We start from the raw sequence: 7,604 nt of genomic DNA on the forward strand, positions 1-7,604 counted from the left end.
TATTTATTGTTAAAAATTTTGTTTGTTCAGCCGCACTTTCTGTATATTAATACATTTATTTTATCGATCTAAGTCAGTGAGACCCAACCTTTTTTATTGTGCGGGCCACCTGCTATAATAGAAAATTTTTTACATTTATAATAAAAGAAAGAAATTTAAATACCTTGGAAATAATGGTATTTTTATATATTTTGTTCCAACATAATAATAAGATTTGGATTGGGCATCGCTGATCTAAGTCATTATCTTGTGTTCATGGTTTTTAATACTAATTATGAAGCATTTTGCTTGGTAATCTTTAACATAACCCGTCTACTTTAATTCTTCACGCACAGCCATAAACATGCTTATGATGATGTTTAAATGATTATTTCACTTTTATAATTTATATTTAAATATAATATATAGAAATGTTGCTAATTATAATGACCAAAGATCCTCATTAAAAATAGATAAGTATATTTGTTATTTTTATTATAAATGTTTTTTATGTACCTATATAAGGAATTTCAGGGATATTTTTTTATACTCTTTTAGTGTTATTGATAGTTAATAACTAAAAATTACCTCAATGAACATGGATATACTTTATTAGAATCAATCATAATTTATTATACGGTAAATAACTATAGACAATAACAATTATTGTTAATATTATGTGCTTTCCATTTTTTTTATTGGTTTTTTTAATTTTCATTATTGTAAGTGTTTTATTTAATAATTGATGTATGCACATTTTTTTTAAATTCTCCGCTACTCATATATTATATAGTTTAAAATTTTAACAATTGTTTTGAAACTATTTTTAATGCTTCAGCACTAGTTAATATTCCTCATCATAATTGTTAATAAAATAACAATTTAATGCTTAATTAAATCAATAATATGCTTATTTTTTTTTATTATTAGATTTTAATAAAATAGTTGTTGATCACTTGTCTACTTAATGTATTTATCCAAACACTGAAATATTTTATAATTAAAATATAAAATACAGGTTACAGCATACAGAGTATCTATTAGTTTCTGAACGAAGCGATAATTCTTTTGATGATGGTACAACAATTTGGTTGTGTACCACCAGGCTCCTACAATAAGGCGGTTGGCCTAGGATGGTTATAAAATAATGTCTACCCAAGAGATCTGGTAACTTTCATACAAGGAATTGGACGAAATTAATAACACGAGTATGTTGGTTAAAGCACCGTCGTGCGACAATAAATATAATATAAATAAACGAACAGAGAGACTCGGTGCAAATACCGTACAATAATATAAAATAATAAATAAAGCGGGCGCCCAATAAAATATTACAAGTACATAATAAATGATAAATAATAAATAATAAAGAATACGATGAAATCACGGCGATAATCCGATGATAATAATTATGATGATGTGGCGAACCGCCGCCACATAACTACCTCACACCGTTGATCATCAGTGTAAAACGGTTGGTCACAGTGATTCCCGGCAGACGGCGATTACCGCGACTCGGCGCGGCGGCCGCCGGTCTCGCGCTCTTCGCTCTCGACAACGTAACCGACCGCACGTCCTACACCATCGCTCCCGCCATCGACCGCCGATTTACGTTGAATCGCGATCTGTTCCACTTTGTTAAAACCTCACCGTGACCGGACCTAACCTAACCGTGGCGGACCAGTTCACGACTCTGACGTTGTTTGACGACAGAGTCACGTCCAGGCTCGCCGACCCGCGGTTCCTGAACGTCGGTACGCCCGGCCGGTTATGGACTCTTAGGTTTCTTTGGCTAATAAAGTCTACCACTATGTCACCTCGCTTGTCCGGCCTGTCGTCGTGCCATACTGTGGACCTCGCGTTCACGTCGGCCCCCACAAGTATGCCGCCGTCCAGTCCGTCCATCACAGAGTTCAGGGCGTCGACACACCTCTGGGTGGGCTCCGAGAACTGGAAGTAGGACGATATCAGCGTGAACTGGATACTGTCCCTTGCGATTGTGGCCACAGCATTATGCGAGGTACTTAACTGCCTTTGGCCCAAGACACTTATGGCTTGGTTTACTATGACGACCGCGGACTTGGGTTCGCAGCCGCTAGCTATCACCTTGAAGGGGCGCCTGTCTAGCAGGTAGACCCCTTTACCATCGGTCGCGGGCTCTTGTATCAAACAGATATCTATGGTCTTGCTTACCAATAATTGTTCGATTTCATGCATTACGATCTTCGATCTAGCTGCGTTTATCTGAACTACTTTAATTAGCGTCTCGTCCAAATGTATATATTATAATTTCAAATTTGCTATACCAACATAGTATGATTTTCAAATATTTTGACACAGGGATAATTTATAATATGAACTAGTTATTCTTATTTAGTATGTTATCAACAACTGCTGCAAGTATGACAATAATTTACAACACATTACCACATAAGTCATGTATTTTAAAATTTAGAAAAATAAAGTTTTCTTAAATTAGTCATTGACAAATAATTTTATTCACAAACATAACTCCAGAGTGCATAGGTATAGTTTTTTTTTGGAAAAATAAAGTAACTAATTAATCCTTCTGATGGGTGGTGGGGGGAAACACAGGAAAAACAATTACAAATTAAAGGAAGTAGGCACATATAAGAATATACCTAATTTAAAAGTCTTCATCAATTATGTCCATTGTTGATAGTGAAGAATTTTAAGAACGGCCACTGAAGCTTATTGGTAATTGCATACTGTTTTTTGCAAAGAAGTTTTATCTTTCCTCGTTGTAGATGGGATTGACGACCTGTAACCAATAATTTACATACTTAATTCAATTTGCAAAATAATATAACTATGATCAATTTTTATTAATTTTTACTACTAGCATAAGCTAAATATACAATTGAACATTTGATACATTTTTAACTACACATAAAATTGATAAAATTTGTCAAAATGTGAACTTTAAATGCTTATGAAAAATGGTGGCTATGCATCTCTTATGATTGTGAACAGATATTATAGAAACTATACTATAATCCCCGTATTAGATATTTTTTTAACTCTTTAACGTAGCAAAGAACTTTTTATTGACAATAAATTTAAAAACAAAACTAATAGAAAATATTAAAATGTATTATCCCCATAACTAGCTCAAAAAGAGTAAAATTGTTTTAAAAATGTTATGGCGTATAGAAAATGGCAATAGGAACATTTGGCGAACAAATCATGTATCTATGCCTAGGTATTTTTTTTAGTTACACCAATTAAAGAAAATCAATTTTTGTCAAAAATATAATAATATTTCCTTAATTATGTTTTTCTTTCTCCCGATGTATTTGAAAACAACTGGGAACATTCAATCTTTACCAGTCCAAAGCATACAACCAGATGTGCTTTCCCTTCAGAAAAGATACCAATGTCCAGACTAGTTACGTGTTTCTTTGCAATTTAAATGTGTTGAGGCCCTCGGCGTTATTAAAATTGGATTCTTGCCCAGCAAAATGTATTACCTAAAAATTAAAACTTTGTTAAAAATATATCAGTGCACCATTTGTCCATTTGTATTCTCTCTTTGAACAACGAGCAACATGCAAATGTGAGTACAGTAGATCCAGTTTTGTACTGTTAGACTTAATATATTAGAGTCATATGACATAATATTATTATCAAACTTATATGCAAAAATATTTTTTAACGAACCCTATGGGGAATCACTTATTATATTTGTTTTTTATTTTTAAAACAAGTTATGGGCATTTTAAGATTGTAACATATAATTATTTATTTATTAATTTATTTTGACTAAACGGGCTGAACCCTTTCGATAGACAAATATATGTCCACGCACACAATTAGATATACAATGTGTCCCGTGAACAGGTGGGTATGTTAGTTAATAGCACAGTAAAATAGATTTGGAATAAAAACCTATCAACAGTATTACCACCTTTAAGTTTCATAGTTCGACGTCTGAAAAATTGTCAATACATTGGCTCTACTTCTTAGTTCCTTGTATGTGGTACATCATATATTTCTGTTTAGAAAACAATAATCCATTGTATGAACTAAAAACGATAAGCTATTAAGTGACTTTTGGTTTTGGTAGATATTTAAAATTGAACACTTGAGCAATATACTTACATAAGTGTGTGTGAATTAGACATTATTAAGTATCAAAGACTTTTCTGGGCGAATTCAACTCATCAACTGTAAGGCCTCCAAATCCTTTATTCGCTGTTCATTTTCTGCTAACTCATCGTTGGAGAAACACTGTTTTCTGAAAATGTCAAGTTGTAAAAAATATATAAATACCTAATTTATCGGTTTAAAAATTAGAGTGAATCGACCTATATTGAAACTATTAGCAAATGTACGTTCTGCGTAATACATTTTTATTTTTTGTGTCTGTGTACACGAAAAGTAGTCGAAATAATGCTTCGGTTTTCATCTTTTCCGTAGGGAAAGTGAATGTAGTATGCGCATAGGGGATGTCGGAAATTAACAATACCTAGGCCCCGAAAGCGCCGGAAAAAACAAAAAAAAATTAAGGAAAACGTGCATTTTTACGTAAAATCGGTTTTGGTTTTTCGTGTAAGTGGTGTTACTCTAAAATAAATTTCTGTAGATACATGCAATCTCCACTGATTGTTTATATTAGAATTTAAAACCATAACATTTTCAAAATATTTAGATTCATGTCGAGGTATGCAAATGAAATTTTCGATTATTTTAGTTTTTGACGATAAAAAATTTTTCGCTTGGTCCAATAACTTGAGGATGTAATACGCCTACAACTTTCCTCGTAAGTTGTTGTTGGTGGAAATTAAAAAAAAGTCCAGTGTAAATATAAATATTAATAATATTATAGTTTATTATTTTGTATAGCGTAGTATTGTTTCCCGGCGTATTGTGTAGGAAAAATAGGTACATTAATGCAGTGTTCAAAAAATAGTGTCCATAATCATTACATTAATTTTAGCTTGTCGCATCTTCGTTCGCCGGAGAATGTGGTTGCGCACAAACTAAACGTACCCTGACTTAAACACACAAATACTTTACTTTATTTAACAAAAATAAAAATATTTTAAAAATTTAAAAACATAAGCTACTTTACTTAAATAAATGTTTTTACAATTACAAAACAGATTTACAAATTGTTGACCCGACGATCCTTAAGATCGGATATCGCCTGGTACAAGGTCCTCAGGGTTGTTGTAGAGTAGGGCAATTATTATAACAAATGATAACAAGTGTTTTAACTATCAATATTATGTGTATTATTGTACAACACGAGCAGTAGGTACAAACAATTCTTTTACATACAATATTAAATTCAGGGGGGACGGGGAACACCGACTGAGCTGCCGCCCTGGCAGATGTCTTAAGCTGATGAACTACGGTGGCGGAGCTGCTATTCTGGAGGTTTAAACACCGGTACGAGCGCGTGCACCGACGTGTGGTGGAGCAACGAGTGTTTGACTGCGTACACGGATACGCGGTGTATCTACCGACGTACGCGGTTCAGAACTGAACGACGACAAACACTAACAAAGATCAAACACATTAACGGATAATCGGCTGAGCAACCTTTATCTGGTAAAACCACGTTTTTGCGTCGCACTTCCAAACGGGAAAGATGGCCGACGGGCGAGCGAGCCGAGCACAAAACGTATCGACGGACGACGAGCAGTCGTAAACACGTGACACCGGAGAGTGTGGCGCGGACGACCGAGCTCGCCTGCGCCGAGCACCGGTGACGGTCACCGGTAGTATTGCCAACCTTGCGGCTGCCGGCGCGCAGCGCACATGAACATGGTTCATGCGGCGGTCGGCCGAGCGTGACCACCGACGGCGGCAATTCTGTTATCAAACGGATCGAACATACTCCCCCTTGCAAGTTCCAGCTAACTTGGAATAAGAAGTTCGATCTGTGCTAGATTATGTTGGAGCTGGGAGCAATGTACGGAGCAGTTGAGCAGATGAACGGAGCAGTTGATCAGATGAACGGAGCAGTTGATCAGATGAACGGAGCAGTTGAGCAGAGGAACAGAGCAGTTGAGCAGAGGAACAGAGCAGTTGAGCAGATGAACAGAGCAGTTGGACGGAGCAGTTGAGCAGATGAACAGAGCAGTTGGACGGAGCAGTTGAGCAGATGAACGGAGCAGTTGAGCAGCCCAGATCGGTGATCGGTTTTTTTACAAAGGGACATCTTTAACATTATTTTTTTTTTTGAAAATATAACAAATTAATTTCATTAGGTAGCATTACCCTGAGCTACGGCCTTAGCCGAACTAAAATAACAATATTTACAACAAAACATACAAAATTAATCAACAGACTTTAGTTACAACATTTTCTTTTTATCATCAGTAAGAAATAACAATATAATAACAACCTAATACCTGAAAATAAACAAATGTAAAAACAAAAACATTTGCCATACCCCACTGGATCCAGAGGTGGAGCAACCGACCCAGCATCCGGAGCAGGCGTGATGGCTGGTCAAAACAATTAATTACAATTTATAATACATAATGATCCTAGCCGTAGCGGACGAGTATAAGGGTGCAAAGGGAGCTAGTGGACGGAAATACATCTATTAATACCTATCGTGTTTTACAAGTCTGTAGGTAACGGTACTAACTTCACAACTGGTCTAGTGAACACTCCCTGGTTGGTCCTTACCTTTGCCACCCGCACTATATTATCTGTGCCCGGATACACCTCAATCACCCTACCTAAAGGCCAAGTAAGAGGGGGGGGGGGGGTGTCGCTAATTTTTACTACCACCATATTACCAACTTCGACGTTGTTGCTATCTTTAGTCCACTTTCCACGAACTTGGAGGGTATTCAGATATTCTTGAGACCAACGTCGCCAAAGAACTGGAAAGACTGCTGGAGGAGCTTCCAGCGAGTCTGCAGTCCCGTTTTCGTACTGTCAAACAGGAATCGTGGTTAGAATTTGGAAGATACGGTTGGATACGAAAGTCTTAGACGAGGTATGAGTGTTTCCCAACCATGAGAGCACAATGGTCGAGTCCGACCATGCGAAGACATTCGAAATCTCTAGTTGAGGTTCCAGAGCGCGTTTAATTCTTCCCAGCCATAGAGCAAGTAGCACCGCTCCGCTCAGTTCGAGCCGTGGGATCGTCGAGGTTTTCATTGGAGCCAACTTCGTTTTGGACCCTAGAAGATAGACATTAACACTTCCTGACTTTGCAGTGACACGGAGGTAAGCGATCGCTGCATACCCTTTCGTGGACGCGTCAGAGAAACCGCACAAATCATAGCTACATCCAGCGGAACAACCGATGTAGCGTGGAATCTTCATTCCGACCAGCCAACCTAAAAAATGATAGAAGTCACACCAATCTTCAGCTATATCTGATGGCAGTTGATCGTCCCAACTAATCTGTGCAACCCACACCCGTTGCATGATCAACTTGGCATAGAACGTTGCCGGTGCCAACAGACCTAAAGGATCAAAGATTCTGGCAATCATCGACAACACTCCACGTTTGGTAGGAATCATCTTGAAACTGTTGATACCGAAGGAGAAATAATCTTGATCGTGATTCCACCGCATTCCCAATACGACGTGCGTAGCATCATTTTGCTCAAATGCTAGCGGATTTCCGGAGC

General features: G+C 37.0%; 1 long non-coding RNA gene across 1 annotated transcript; it reads right to left on the bottom strand.

The window, feature by feature from the left end:
• Positions 1 to 2,487: 2,487 nt before the first annotated feature.
• On the bottom strand, positions 2,488 to 4,179 carry LOC132947844 (uncharacterized). The gene is made up of 4 exons (XR_009664942.1): positions 4,102 to 4,179; positions 3,908 to 4,025; positions 3,328 to 3,470; positions 2,488 to 2,761 (listed from the first exon to the last, which is right to left on the bottom strand). It is a non-coding gene; the product is annotated as an uncharacterized LOC132947844 (long non-coding RNA).
• Between the last annotated feature and the right edge of the window lie 3,425 nt (positions 4,180 to 7,604).

Source organism: Metopolophium dirhodum, chromosome 6 (assembly GCF_019925205.1).
Source record: "Metopolophium dirhodum isolate CAU chromosome 6, ASM1992520v1, whole genome shotgun sequence".
Taxonomy (NCBI): domain Eukaryota; kingdom Metazoa; phylum Arthropoda; class Insecta; order Hemiptera; family Aphididae; genus Metopolophium; species Metopolophium dirhodum.